This window comes from Amblyomma maculatum, unplaced genomic scaffold, assembly GCF_055883805.1.
Source record: "Amblyomma maculatum isolate TAMU_Amacu unplaced genomic scaffold, ASM5588380v1 scaffold_48, whole genome shotgun sequence".
Taxonomy (NCBI): domain Eukaryota; kingdom Metazoa; phylum Arthropoda; class Arachnida; order Ixodida; family Ixodidae; genus Amblyomma; species Amblyomma maculatum.
Genome location: NW_028146773.1, coordinates 314555 through 330512, shown reverse-complemented (window position 1 = coordinate 330512; position 15958 = coordinate 314555). Strand labels below are relative to the sequence as shown.

The window sequence follows — 15958 nt, the reverse complement described above, 5'->3', positions numbered from 1 at the left end:
TAACAAGCACGACAGGCGACGCCCAGGGACTGCTCGAAGGCTCTACAATCTTTTTTGCTAAAATCTTGTCCACTTCATCTTGTATGACGCGTCGTTCAGAAATGGCGACTCGATAAGGTCTTCTGTGATTTGGGCGGGCGTCTCCGGTGTCGATATCACGTGTAACGAGGGACGTTTGTCCTAAGGAGCGGTCACCAAAATAGAAAATATCGCTGTACGAATTCAGAAGACTCGTAAGTGCTGTTGCACGGTCAGGGCGCAAATTAGGTGGAACCATTCCTGATATGCGGGCCTCCGGAGATGTGGACGGTGCAGGTCGTGTCGACACTTTAGCGGTAGGGTCAGGCAAAAGAGCGGCAACTGTGACGTCAGACAGTGGGGTCAGTTCGGCGAGCGTAATGCTGTCAGGAAGAATGTGCACAAAAAGGCAGAAGTTCAAGACTGGAATATAAACGTCGTTATTTTCTACGTGCACGATGTTATGAGGGAGAGTGATTCTACGCTGCAGTGTCACGTCGGTTATGGGGCAAACAACGTAGTAGCCATCAGGAACGGAGGGGAAATGCGACATGAGCACATACACTGCAGCTTCTGGTGGCAGACGAGTAAATGTAGAGGAGCGGAGAAGGAGCGTTGAAGTATCAGAGGCCTTTTTGTCACGACAGAGTGGCAGGTCCAAATGAAGCAGTCCAGAAGAACAGTCAATGAGCGCAGAATATGCAGTTAAAAAGTCGAGTCCTAATATAACGTCGTGAGGGCAGCTGGTGAGAACTGTAAATAGGACAGGGATATGGCGGTCGACAATGGTTATTCTCGCAGTACACACACCAATCACAGCAGCTGTATTGCCATCAGAACCACGAATGGTAGATGAGGAAGCGGGTGTGAGGACTTTGTTGAGACGTTGACGGAGCGAGGAACTGAGGACGTAAATGTGGGCGCCAGTGTCAATAAGGGCAGAAACGGAGACTCAGTCCACAAAAATGTCAATGAGGTTACGTCTGGGTGCGAGGGTCAGTTCCGAGTTCACAGTCCGGGTCGGTATTGCAGCGTCACTTCCTGGCGCAGCACTCGCTAGTTTCCCGAGTGGGCGCCGGCGTATGTTGGGGAGGAGTTGCGACCAGGCAGCCGTGAACGAGATCGACGAAACCGTGGAGATGGAGATCGGCTGGAGTGACAGACACTTGCGACGGCTTCGGTGTGAGGTTCAACTGGGTGAGCAGGGAAGTGTCCAGGTCCATCATTGGCGGGGCGGAGCGGTTCAGATTGGGCAGGAAAGCGTCGAGGTTCGTAGTAGTACCGACGGTGAGCGTTGTAATAGGAACGAGGTATGGGGAAGGTGCGACTGCAGCAATAACGGGAAGTGTAGCCTGCTCGACAGCAAATAAAAGAAATTGGCTTGGCATCTGAGGCGCGCCACTCTGCAGGATTGCGAATAACGTAGCGACGTGGGGGAGCTTGGCTAGTGGTTGCAGCAGCCACTACAGGAACAGGATGCGATGATGACGAGGGCGGTACGGGGTTGGAGGAAAGACCGACGTTGGCAAGTTTCTGTCGGACAACAGCCTGTATCATGGCCACGGTGTCAGGCACTGGAGATGGGAATGGTGCAGGACCTAATGCATCGAGTTCTCGCCTGACGATCCAAGTCATTGTTGTAGACTGAGAAGGTTATTGCAGAGGAGCCAGATCATCGCAGGATGATGTGGCTGCCGTGTTCGGAAGGCGCTCAAAGTGATGTACCAGGCGTCGTTGTTTAGCCTGTTCGAAGTTTCGGCAAACTTGAAGCACCTACTCGACTGTAGAGCAATCCATGCAGAAGAGGATGTTGAATGTGTTATCTGCGACGCCCTTGAGGATGTGCCCTACCTTTTCACTTTCCAGCATGCAGCTGTTCGCCTTGCGACACAATGCGAGCACGTCTTGTATGTAGGCCAGTTAGGACTCCGCGGTGGATTGGGCGCGAAACGAAAGTTCTGCCTTGGCTGCGAGAGCCCGTCCAATGGGCCTCCCGAACAAGTCGTGAAGCTTTTGCTTGCAAATTTCCCAGGTCACAAGCTCGTGCTCGTGATTTTTAAACCATGTTCTAGCCGTTCCCGGTAAATAGAATATCAGATTGGCCAGCATGATGGTCGCATCCCAATGATTGTTCCTGCTGCATCGCTCGTACTCATCCACCCAATCGTTAACATCTGTCTTGTCACGCCATTGAAGATGGGAGGGTGGCGGACTTTTGTGAGGGAGAGTGGTTGCGCCGATGTTGTTGTGGTGGTAGGAGCTGCCTTAGAGGTCATAGTGGCCGTTGGTGACGTTGTGATCCCAGGTAGGGGGCGGCCACTGCAAAATCCAGCTTTCGGCTGCCTAAATGAATTTATGTGTGAAAACGGGGATCTTTAGTAACCTCGACCATGATGATACGTGGCAAGGTTAGTGCACGAAGGCTAGTCCAGGATGACGCAGCACACAAGGCACAGAATCACAGCAGCGTCAAGCTTCTTCTAGCGCTAAACGTTGCTACCAATTCGTCGTCTTCTGTGTCACTGTTTCTGATCGTTGTCTTCTTTAACGTCCAGCGATGCAGGGCATATATGTCACAATATATTGGCATACAAGAGTAAATATTGTTCTGACAGTCATGGTGGCCTGCCAACAATGTACACAGATCGGCTTATAGTGGTCAATATTGTTGGATGGACTGTGATGGCTAGCCAGCATTGCACATATCACGGCAAAACTTGGCTAATATTGTCCGGGCATAATGATTGTCTTGTCAACATTTAAGATATACTTTGGCATACTTTGGTCAATATTGGCCCACCAGATTTGGTGGCATCCCAACATTATATTATCTTAGTTTATAGTGGTCAGTATTGTCTAATGAGCTTTGGTGGCTGGCCAGCATTGCACATATAATGGCATCAATTGGTTAATATTGGCTGGCGATTATGGTTGTCTTGTCAGCAATAAATAAATCTTGGCACATATTGGTCAATAGTGACCCGCCCCTCATGGCGGCCTGCCAACATTGTATATATATTGCGTTATATTGTTCAGTATTGTTCGATGGACTGTGATGGCTAGCCAGCATTGCACTCTAATGGCATAGGATGGGCAATAATGTTCTGCCAATACGGATGGCTTGTCAAAATTGAATATATCTTGACATAAATTGGTAAATATTGTCTCATCAGCTGCGGTGTCGTCCTAACATTGTATATATCTTGGTTTCTAGTGGTCGATATTGTGTAACGAGCTTTGATGGCTGGCCAGTATTGCATATTTCAGGCTGCGGCGGCGCTATAAAAACAGCAGACGCAGCTTTGACCGACACAGTCGTTCTTCAATGTGCATGTATCCAAATTTGACAGTATTGTTGGGCAAATTCATCCAAACTAATATTTTTGCCAGCCCGGACGACAGTTTATGTTCAACTGTAGAAGCACCGACTCCCTTCACATCATCATCCTCAACGCTCCTATTGTAGAGCAGCGGCACCTATTGAGACATAGTACACCTGTGTTTCTCTCCGTCCTCCATGTCCAAGATAGTGTTCGAACCACACGCCTTAGGTAAAAGGACTGTATAAGTGTGACTTTGTGGATTACGTGCGAGGACCATAAGTGGTTTAGGTCTGTGGTGTTTTATGTAGCGTTATTTTTGTGAATGCTTAGTGCGCTGTAGTACTTCGTGTCCAGCCATGTATAAAGCATGGCGACTTGAGTTTCTCTCAAGGCCTTCCTCTGCTTTTCAAGCTTGTACACATACAGGGCGCTTACTATTCAACAAAGTCAGGAGATTTGTGTGTCACAAAAATTTGTCACACATATTGTATGATAGCCTGGGAAGTGACCATAAACGTGTCTGTCTGCAGATTAGATAACTGGCCGAGACGAAAAATCAGGAAGCGTAAAGACTGTAGGGCCGCGCTGGAGGCTAATCACTTGCAGGTGCGTGTCTGCATGCCGCCGCCACCCGCCTGTTTGCTTCTTGTATTGTGGACGCGATCCCCCTTCTACATGCGTACCGCGTGAGGGGAAACCCGACAGGAACGTCGGTGCGGGATCTGAGGGACCGTTTCAGCTCGAAGGTCATTCATGGGATGAGGCGCAGTGGAACGTGCTGCCGGGAGCTCGCAGGTGTGGCACCCTTAGTATTTGACGGTACCGAGCACCCAAATGACCCTTAAGTTTATCTTGTTCCTTCTTCTTCGGAAGATTCTTTAACCCCTTCCTGTCATGTAGTTCGGCATAGAGAAGACAAGGAGGCATACTTGTACATGATGATGGTCGAGCATATATTTACATCATGACATTATAACCTTACAAAAAGAACACTTTGCGCTACTTTACTCATCGACCTAACTGGTTAGAGCCGAAGCAGAACAGCCGCATTACATGCCAACGCTTGGAGCCCCAGCTCAGACTGAACTAAACTCTCTTGAATCACGTGCCGTTTTACGCCTTCATAAAACAAATAAATCATTTTCAGAGGCCATCCCCGCCATCAACTATCCAATAAGGAAATATGCAAAATGAGAATAGCCACGTGGGCTGGCCTTAGCCTCTAACCCGGGGCCTCACTTGTATAACAAATTACAACAGAGAAAGAGCACGGCAAAATTGTTTCTCCGGTGAGGGTGTCGAACCCTCTCCTGTCGGGAGACTCTTCCCACTTGTCTCCCGCACACCGCCGCCCCATCCACGCTGCCGCTGCTGGTTAAATCATTTCCGCAGTGCATTTCCCCGCACCATCCGTTTTTACTGCTACGAGCAACGACATGGAAACGGAAAGATCACCCCAGCCGCCCAGCGCAGAATTAAAGTGAACCTTCTGGCTTGCCCGCTCTGAGACAAGTGGCCGAGTCAAATCCTGAGTACTTTTTCGGGCCCTCTTTGGCGCATATGCGGACAAGGTAAACAAGACTGCCTTTCGACTGCTCAAAGTGGCAGTTAAAAAAAAGGCTGAAGGGTCATTTGGGCGCACGTTACCGGCCAGCGCGAAGGGTGCTACAAATGCGAGCACCCGGCAGCACGTTCCGCAGCGCCTCTACCCATGAAAGACCTTCAGGCTAAAACGATCCCGCAAAGCCGGCGCTGACGGTTCGGTCGGCTTTCCCCACACGCGGCACACTTGTAGAAGGGCGACCGCGTCGACAATACAAGAAGAAAACAGGCGCGAGGCAGGGGCATGTAGAGACGAGCACCTGCAAGTGATTAGCCTCGAACGCGGCCCTACTGGCGCAGCTCGACAGGGTTCGGCACGTCTCATCTACAAAGTCAAGCATCGCACCGCCACCCACAGGCCATTCGATACAGAGCAGCGAGAAACCATGAAGGCACGACTTTACTCCGGCTGCAACCGACGCCGAAGTAAAGACTGCAACATCAAAAGGTGTGCGCTGGGTGAGTGGGCTTTCTTGCGTTTTGTTGAAGTTGGCATGGTGTTGTATTGGTGACACCTATGATTGAGACGAGGAGATGCTAGCCGCTAAAGAAAGCGAATCTAATCCTGATAATGAATCCAGGTCGAGTTCTCAACAGGGCAGCAATTGCTAGAGGGCGAAGTCGAAATGGTTACTGATCAGAGTGAGGTAGTAATTATGGAGGGTAATCACAGTGTGGAGAGCAGGTTACAGACCGGCGACCCGAGACCGACATTGTCACTAGACACGACAGGAGCCGATACAGAGAGGGTGGCTTTTCGCCGTATGGAGTGACAGGTTAAATGAAGCTTCGATAGCGTGAAATTGAATCCCGAGAGTGACTAGCCCAAAGCAGATGGAGCTTGGGCTGTCGAATGGTCGACTGTCACTGCTTGGGTCGGGACTGAGTGATGAGCCAGGTATATGCCCAGGTTCAATAACACAGTGTGCGAAAGTCCTTAAAGGCAACAAAATGCGATGTGATGCTGATGTGCCATTCGGTTTGAGGAGGTGGAGAAGCTCTGCGCTACATTCAGTGTGCCGTACAGTAGCCGAGTGCCTCTAATTATGCCGGAACTGACAGAGAGAGTCCGGTACTTGTTTCGTAACCTCGACGAAGCGGAATGTACCGACTATGAGACACTAAAAGCAGCGTTTCTAAGTGAACTAAAGCTAACACCGACTGAGTACCTTGAAGGATTTGAAAAGGTTATGAACATAAAGGAGGAGACACGCGCTCAGTTTGTATCGCGCGTGAAAACGTACCTAGCATACTACATAGAGGCTAGAGAGGTGGACTCAAAAGAGGCGCTGACCGATCGCATGGTGTCCGATCGCACTAAGGCAGGTCTCAGCGCGGAGGGCATTGAATATGTGCGCCTCAGCGTAGGAGAAAGTTGGCTGAAGCTAATGACCTATCAATGGCTCTACAAATCTTTGAGCAGGCAAAAGGTAAAGGCCGGACTTTAAAGCAGGTTACGGTGCCAGTGCAGCAAGTGAGCCAAAAACAGATTAATGCTGAAACGCGCACAGTAAAACGCCGCCTATGTCATGGGCAGGGGCACACTGCTAGAAATTGCTCTCAAGCAACGGGAAATAAACCGCGCCAGAAATACGAAAATGACCACGGTCAGAGGGTGCAGAAGGTGGCGCTTGGTTGGCGACCGCTTTAAAAATTACAATGAACTAAAAGAGTCATTGCTGATACGATATCAGATAACGCCTCATGATCTTCGGAAAAGATATGAGAGCAAGAAACATTGCGACACGAAGAACTTTGATTTGGCGTATCAGTTGCAAGCCGCTGTAAGCGAATGGCTATACAGTGCGGAAGTTCCGAAGCAAATCGAACTTGCACCGGAGTGTGAGACACAGCTCGGAGAAACGGTTGAGCAATGTGACCGCAGTAGCGAACCGACCGAGCTTCGAACAGAAGAGTATCCTGTTACCATGGTCGAGCCACTAGCTGAGAAGGTTAGCACAGGCTTAATCGGCGAGAAGTCCGAAGTGACGGCGTTAAGCAAGGTGAACTGCACGCCGACCCAAGTAGCTGTAGGAGATACAGTTCCATCATACGAGTGTGGGGAACTATCAGTAACGGAACTGCCTCTCGAGTCAGAAGCAGAAGCTTGTGTAGACCGCGACGGAGATGGAAATGAGCTAGGAGAGGAGACAATAGGTAGGTAGGTAGAGTTATTTATATTGTCACGCGCCTTCGTAGAACGTCGACGGAAGATGAAAAAGAGCGGTCGGGTAGATCGGTGAAGAAGAAGAAAGAGCAAGGGCAGAGGAACGTTTGTACGCTTCGCCGCAGTCCTCTTTGTGCCGATCCCTGTAAATAAACCCCCCGTGCGTACAAAGTACGTAACATCGCGTACAAAGTACCTAACATCTTGGTGGAGGTGCTGGGTAGCGACCACGGAGCGTTTCATCTACCGAAGAAGCCGTAGACTTGCTGGCCTACTACCAACGTCATCAGACATGGCTGAAGACGGCAGTACCGAGCAGCCAGGACCATCCACGGCGAACAACTGGCCCCATTATCGAGAGCCGCGTACTTTTTCCGGAAAACCTGAGGAGGACGTTGATGAGTGGTTGAAGCACTACGAAAGAGTGAGTAAATACAATCACTGGACCGCCGCTACTACGCTGGCTAATGTGGTGTTCTTCCTTGCCGCCACTGCCTTCGACTGGCTCGATAATCACGAGGATTCATTAAGTACATGGGCGATCTTTACCAGCGAAATCAAGAAAAATTTTGGAGATGAACCTGCAAAGAAGAAGCGCGCTGAACAAACTTTGTTTCACCGGGCACAAGTACCCGGAGAAACTTGTACTGCATATATCGAAGCCATCTTAAAGCTATGCAGACCCGTCAACCCCACTATGCTTGAAGAAGACAAAGTCGGTCACCCCCTGAAAGGAATAGCGGAAGACGTTTATAATTTTCTTATTAGCAAAGAAAACCTGAGCACCACCGCTGATGTTATAAAGCATTGTAGAACATTTGAGGCTCTCAAGCTGCGACGAATTACACCTAAATTCGGAAGACTGGCCAATGTCACCTCTGTAGCCAGTGTTGAGGCCTGTCCTTTAGTTTCCATGGCTGATATGATACGAGAGATTGTACGCGAGGAATTGTCAAGATCTAGGGACGCCATCTGTAGTGAAGAATATGTGCGGCAGAGTTGTGCACCGCAGGCAAATGTTGCCGCCCTGTCCACTCCGTGGGTTCAACCTAGCGGCGCTTCGCATATGGACGATCAGCGCAGCTATACTCAACGTTATGACCACCAGCCGATGGAAAAGAGGCCCGCCTACTCTGAAAATGTGGTTTGTCAGCAGCGAGAGCCTCGCTACAACCAACGTCGCGACTTTGTTAGTGAGGACTCTTATGCTTATAGCTGGCGCCCTCAACCTGTGTGCTACAGGTGTGGCATTGCGGGGCATATCGCTAGATACTGCCGCCGTTGTTTTCCAACTGTACAAGATTACCGACCCCACGCGAACATTCACGGACGGCTGCACACCGAACAACAACGATCCCCGACTATGCCTACTGGAGACTCACACCATTCGACACATTTGCGGAATTCATCTCCTGCATCTGATCGTAGTGTGACGCCGCCACCCCAGCGCCAGCGCAGGTCACCTTCCCCTCGACGTCGTTCCCCATCCCCATGCACATTGCAGATAAAGAAAAAACGGCATTCGTAACACCAGAAGGACTTTACGAATTTAACGTTATGCCTTTTGGATTATGTAATGCACCTGCCACATTCGAGCGGTTCATGGATGCAATTCTACGTGGACTAAAGTGGCAAATTTGTTTATGTTATTTGGACGACGTAGTAATTTTTGGCAAAACATTTAGTGAGCACAACAGCCGTCTGGATATCGTACTTAATTGCATGGAACGAGCTGGTCTTGCACTGAATGCAAAGAAATGTCATTTTGGCGATCGTGAAACAATTGTCCTCGGTCACTTAGTTGACAAAGAAGGTGTTCGACCAGATCCCAAGAAAATTGAAGCCGTCAAAAGTTTTACCGTGCCCAAATCAGTAAAAGAGTTGCAGAGCTTTTTGGGGCTATGCTCGTACTTTCGACGCTTTATACCAAGGTTTGCAGACATCGCTTACCCACTTACGAGTCTACTGCATAACGATACAACATTCAATTGGACCAGCGAATGTGACTCAACTTTCCGTCATCTGAAGTTTCTTTTGACCTCGGGCCCAATCCTCCGCCACTTCTGCCCATCAGCTCCAATTGAAGTACACACTGACGCAAGTGTTATCGGTTTCGGCGCTGTACTTATACAACGCCATGGACGCGATCAGCACGTGATAGCGTATGCCAGCCGCTCGTTGAGTAAATGTGAAAGAAATTACACGGTTACGGAGCAGGAATTTCTAGCCGTTGTTTTCGCTGTACAGCGCTTTCGTTCCTATCTGTACGGGAATGCTTTCACGATTGTGACCGACCACCATCCCCTTTGCTGGCTCGTGAGTCTTCGTGACCCCTGTGGGCGGCTCGCTCGATGGGCGTTACGCCTACAAGAGTTTAATTTTACTGTGGTGCATAAAAGCGGCCATAAACACTCAGATGCTGACTGTCTTTCGCGTTTGCCGCTTCAAACGACTGATAATGACTCAGACAATTTCGATGAATATTTGGCTCCAGTTGCACAAACCTTCCCCGATCTCCGAGTTTTCCGAACCGAGCAACGCAATGACAAAACATTAACTTCACTGTTTGATTCCGCCAACGATCCTATGAAGAACACATTTAGCATTCGCGAAAGAGTGCTTTACAAGAAAAATTTCGCCTCTGGAGGAGCACGTATGCTTCTTGTCGTTCCGGAAAGCCTACGTATCACAGTTCTAGAAATGACGCATGATGACGGCACGTCTGGTCACCTGGGAGTGGCCCGAACACTCCACCGCACACAGCAGCGATTTTACTGGCCGAAGATGCGTTCAACGATCAAGCGATATGTAGCCAGCTGTGTGCAATGTCAGCGCTTTAAGCTGTCGACTTCAAGCCCACATGGAAAACTGCAGCCAGTCACACCTCCAACAGCCCCGTTTGAGCAAGTTGGCATTGACCTTCTTGGACCTTTTCCACGGTCCTCTAAAGGAAACCAATGGATTCTTGTGTGCGTTGATTATTTAACCCGCTACTGTGAGACAGCTGCGATACCATCCGCTACTGCGTCTGAAGTATCAAATTTCTTACTTCGATTCGTCATTCCTCGGCGCGGCCCTCCTGCAGTCATCATTAGCGACCGTGAACGCCAATTCACAGCGGACATTGTCGAAGAACTTCTTCGCCTCAGCGCCTGCAGTTTTCGCCACTCAACGCCATATCATCCCCAAACGAACGGTGTGGTAGAACGAACTAATAGGACGCTTACCACCATGTTGGCTATGTACATCGCTGCAGACCATAAGGACTGGGATGGCGTTCTACAGTTCATTACGCATGCATATAACACAGCGCAACATGAGACAACAGGCTAGAGTCCCTTCTACCTTCTCTATGCTCGCCCGCCTCGCTGTGCCCTCTACACCATACTGCCATTTTTCATTCATGACGAATCTTCTCTTGCTACCACACTCTGCAGAGCTGGAGAAGACCGCCAGCTGGCCAGAGTTCGATTTTTATCTTCACAAGAACGTTCTAAGAACCGCTACGACGCCCGACACTAAAAAGTTTCCTATGCTCCTGGTGACTATGTGTGGTTGTGGACACCTCTCCGTAAGCGTGGTCTTTGTCAAAAACTGCTTTCACACTACACCGGTTTTGTTGTGTTGGAACGCATCAATGACCTGAATTACGTCATAGCACGCATAGCGGCGAATGGTCGACGGTCACGGCAGTCGCAGGTGGTGCATGTAGCCCGCCTCAAGCGATTTCATTCCAGAGGATCTCTGTAACTCGCTCGACGGGCTTCGTCTGCGAGGAGGGAAATGTCACGCGCCTTCGTAGAACGTCGACGGAAGATGAAAAAGAGCGGTCGGGTAGATCGGTGAAGAAGAAGAAAGAGCAAGGACAGAGGAACGTTTGTACGCTTCGCCGCAGTCCTCTTTGTGCCGATCGCTGTAAATATACCCCCCGTGCGTACAAAGTACGTAACATCGCATACAAAGTACGTAACAATATATTGCTGCTTCTTCCCAGAGTTAGCAAGGTGATGTCAAAGACAGTAACAAATCACTGAGCTATTCGTCATTATTTTTGATACTCTTGGCTTTCCATATCTCGGATTTGTTCCAATAATCAAGAGGTAAATAATACTGTGAAGATTGTTCTTTGCTCGCGAGTATTTTTTGAAGCGTAAAGCTTGACTACGAGGGCCGGTGTCAAGCATCGTTTGTGCCGTATGCGGTAAAAGCCATTTTCTTCGCATGCGTGAAACCGAGTGACATCACGCGCAGCGAATGTGGCCTCCTCACCACAGCCGTCGACGCCGCCGACTGTGTCGCTTGATCTTTCGCCGTAGAAGCGCGCTACTGTGCACGTGCACTGCCGCTACTACTGCGCACTCGCCTCCTCGCCACCATTTGACCTTTCGTTGAAGCCGCGTGTTTACCGCAGTTACTACACATGCGCAAGGAGGGCTATAAATGCGTTTGCCTGCAAACAGACGTGCGCACTCGCCATGGAAGAGTGTGGCTTCTGCTTGACAACACATAATCTACCGATCCAGAAGTACTAGCTTGAAAGTTGGTTGAAAAACTCAAAGCTAAACGAACGGCCGAAACAGCCGAAGAAAGAGAGCACCGTCTCGGCAACGACGCGTTCAGAAAACAGAAGAAGACCGGCAACAACGGCTTGAAAAGGAGCGTGTTGGTCGTGCTGCTCGACAAGTAAAATATAACGAGACCCGGAGAAAACGGCGTGCCGAAGTGACGTCGCAAGAACGAGCTGTACATTTGAAAAAGAGACGGGAAGCAATACTTGTGAGGGCTGGTTTCATGGTTTCAACGGGGGAGTTGGAGGAGGAACGACGTTCACAGTATGCGAGAAAAGCTAAAGAATTTGACTCGGCTACGCGTGAATTTCATAGACGATTCACGAATAAACAATTCGGAAGTGTGTGCTCGATGCGTGATCGCCTTTGGCATAAAGATTGCTTGACTCTGGTAAACGAGCTCATGTATTCTATATATATGTATGTGCGTACGGTCAACATAATTGAAAGCTAAACATTTCGACAGATTTGCCTGTCTGGTTGGGTTGATAACTAAATAAGACTTGAAATTTCTCCAACCAACACTTTTATTTTATAAAACCCGACGTTTCGGAGCCGGCTCGGCTCCTTCTTCAGGGGTGCATGACGCGGGGCTGCGTGCAGCTATAAGTAAAGGAATGGTTGAGGGGGAGAAGAAGGTGGGGGGGGGAGAATTGGGAGGGGGTGGAATGCGTGTGAAAGGAATGAGAAGGAAGGAGGGGGGTTTAGACGAGTGAGGGTGCCGCAGGTGCAGGTGTGCTCACTGGCGACTTTTTTCTTTTCTTCTGTGAAGTGGCCAGGAGAGAGCGAAGACCTCGCAAGTATACAGCAGGGAGGTTGCCTGTTGTCCGGTTGATGTTATTTGCGGTAGACTGTATGTGCCATGACTCGAGGAGGCGTCTTTTGCGGTAATTGGTCTCGGTCTCCAAGATGAACGTTTCTTCGAAATTTATTCTGTGGTCGGAATCTTCTGAATGTTCAGCTATGGGGTTGCGTTCTCTTGAAAAATTTCGTACATCGTTCTTGTGTTGCCGAATTCTTTCTTTTAGGTTTTTTGTTTCGCCAATGTAGCTAGCATCACAGTCGGCGCAGGGAATTTTGTAGACAATGCCTTGGGCTCTTTCTCTTGGTGGTCGATCTTTGGGGAAGGGTAGCAGGCTCCCCAAAGTGTTTGAAGGCTTGTGCGCCACTCGAATTCCCTCTTTTCTTAGAATACGGGCGATGGTTTCGCTGGCGCCTCGGACATAGGGGACAGTGACGTACTTTTGAGATGTAGTTGTTTGCTGCTGGTTATTTTCTTCCCGGGGCCTGTCGTTGCGTTTTTGGCGGCGAATGATTTTCCGGATAAATTTTTTTGGGTAGGCGTTCATGGTTAGTTCCTTGAATATTAAGCGTTTTTCGTTTGCTTTGTCGGGCTCTGTGGTGCAATGTGTTTCCACTCTTTGTAATAAGGTCTTCACAACTGACGCTTTATGGCTTGTCGGGTGGTTCGAAGTGAAATGCAGATATCGCCCTGTGTGGGTGGGTTTTCGGTATACGGAGAATCGCAGGCGGTTGTTTTTTCGGGTCACCAGAACGTCCAAAAACGGCAGGGCGCCTCGCTTCTCCATTTCTGGGGTGAACTGAATCTCCGGTTGAATGGAATTTAGATGAGAGAGGAAATTTTGGACTTCAGATTTCTTAATAATTGAGAAACAGTCATCGACATATCTCAGAAAAATTTTTGGCGGTGGGCGGAAAGAGTTGAGAGCTCGTTCTTCGATGTGCTGCATAGTTATATTCGCCATAGCGACAGAGATGGAGGCACCCATTGGTGTTCCCTTAACTTGTTTGTAGAATTCTCCTCGGCATGAGAAGTAATTCGAGTGGCGCACAAGCCTTCAAACACTTTGGGGAGCCTGCTACCCTTCCCCAAAGATCGACCACCAAGAGAAAGAGCCCAAGGCATTGTCTACAAAATTCCCTGCGCCGACTGTGATGCTAGCTTCATTGGCGAAACAAAAAACCTAAAAGAAAGAATTCGGCAACACAAGAACGATGTACGAAATTTTTCAAGAGAACGCAACCCCATAGCTGAACATTCAGAAGATTCCGACCACAGAATAAATTTCGAAGAAACGTTCATCTTGGAGACCGAGACCAATTACCGCAAAAGACGCCTCCTCGAGTCATGGCACATACAGTCTACCGCAAATAACATCAACCGGACAACAGGCAACCTCCCTGCTGTATACTTGCAAGGTCTTCGCTCTCTCCTGGCCACTTCACAGAAGAAAAGAAAAAAGTCGCCAGCGAGCACACCTGCACCTGCGGCACCCTCACTCGTCTAAACCCCCCTCCTTCCTTCTCATTCCTTTCACACACATTCCACCCCCTCCCCATTCTCCCCCCCCCCACCTTCTTCTCCCCCTCGACCATTCCTTTACTTATAGCTGCACGCAGCCCCGCGTCATGCACCCCTGAAGAAGGAGCCGAGCCGGCTCCGAAACGTCGGGTTTTATAAAATAAAAGTGTTGGTTGGAGAAATTCCAAGTCTTATTTGGTCAACATAATACACCACAATTGGCTGTACTACGAGCTGAACAATAGCGTAGCCATGATATTATTGCTTTCGAAACCTACGGGCCCTAACTAAAGCTAAGCCCCACCTAAGGTTTTCTTAATATATGACCGTTAGGCATACGAGTTAATTATATTCGGAACATTTTTTTTTTCGCCTACAAGAACTTCTGAATAGGGTTAATTTCAAGGCATTCGATTTCAGAAAACCTGCTTTATTCATTCTTTGATCAACCACCAGCGTTGCCCTGAGCATTAATAAATATTATGCAAATGGTGTGAAGCGAATTGGAATAAAATTGCATTAAACACCACCTGGATCTGGATAGAAAAATAGTAAAGAGTTTCTCTCCAAGTGTCAAGAGCTTGATGTCATATTTGGGAGAGAGATTGAGAACTTGGAAATATAGAAAGTTATATTCGAAAACACCTAATACGTGCCTTAAAGAGTTGCGCGAAATTCGAAAATTATGCAAAATGCAATGCAGGCTCAGACATTGCGTATATGCGTGTTAGCAAACGGGGAGACAACACGTAAAAGTTATATAAATTTGACCAAAAGAAGAGCAGTTGAGCAAACACATACGAAGAATTGTAGTGGTCAATCTTGCATCAAGGTGCCAGCATAGTCATGTGCATCCTGTCAACGTTATTACAGCTTAAAGCGATAATCTTGTAAATTGCTTTCACATTTGATATGCCACAAAGTTTGTCCAGTGGCTTGCTAAGGCGTCAAACTATATTTACATAAGAATACATTTAATTATAATCATCCTCAATGACTAATTTTTTGAGGAACTCATCTGGCGTGCCTAGAGATGCTCTTTATTTCCCGTTCGTTGTTGCCGCTAGTGAGTGTATATAATTATACACTCCACTAAAAAAGACAGAAGCGAAACGCGAAATCAAGAGGATAAGCGCTTATCCTATTCATAACTTGTTTAGTCTTCCTCTTTTTAAGTGCAGTGCTTATTCCAAGCAAGTCTCTATACCAAATCGCCCAACGCTCTACCTTACGGTCGATGAATTGCCTTGAAAGCCTGGCACATCATGTGCTCTATGATGTGTCTTCCATCATACCTTTCTTTATATCTGCTATCTCTTTTGAAATTGGGTCGCATACCAAACTTGAGCATGTATATATTGCTCGTATTTATAATAAAAACATACTCACGCAAATTTCAATCCATCCCTGTAAAAGAAAAAAAAAATCATTGTTTGTACAATTTCAATTTGTTAGGTATATTTCCATGCTGACAAACAGTAATTTGAAATCTTATTCGACCATTGTACGAGCTTCATGCTTAGCACATTCAGTAGCACATGCCCTACAAGGAGGCTCACTCCCACCCACGGATATTGCCTATCGACAAAGACCTCATGTAGGACGCCCATGTAGAAAGCGATGTGTTTGCGATTCAGCAAATCTAATTTTGTGCGGACATAATCTGCATACTTCCAACATGGTCTTTTTCAAGCAGATTACTTTTAGATGTGTAGCATTAACTAGGCCACAATTGCTAAATATTAATTATAGGGCCTTGCATTATGCAGTCACTAATGCTTCGTCTTTCTATGTGTGATGTGTATCTTCGTAAAGGGACAGCATCGCAAATTTTAATCGGAAAACTTTTGGTTAACTGTACCTACCTACCTACCTATATTTGGTTGGATACCTAATAGGTAAACCACTGTGAGAAGATCTCATCTGGACCCTAGATTGGTGTTTGGTTCCGCCCGCG

General features: G+C 48.1%; 1 protein-coding gene across 1 annotated transcript in view; it reads right to left on the bottom strand.

Moving 5' to 3' along the window:
* Window positions 1-15401, bottom strand: part of LOC146170778 (uncharacterized) — a 103530-nt gene extending 88129 nt beyond the window's left edge. The window contains exon 1 of the mRNA XM_084586783.1: window positions 15391-15401. The gene's annotated coding sequence lies outside the window, so the exon portion shown is untranslated. The remainder of the gene's footprint in view (window positions 1-15390) is intronic.
* Between the last annotated feature and the right edge of the window lie 557 nt (window positions 15402-15958).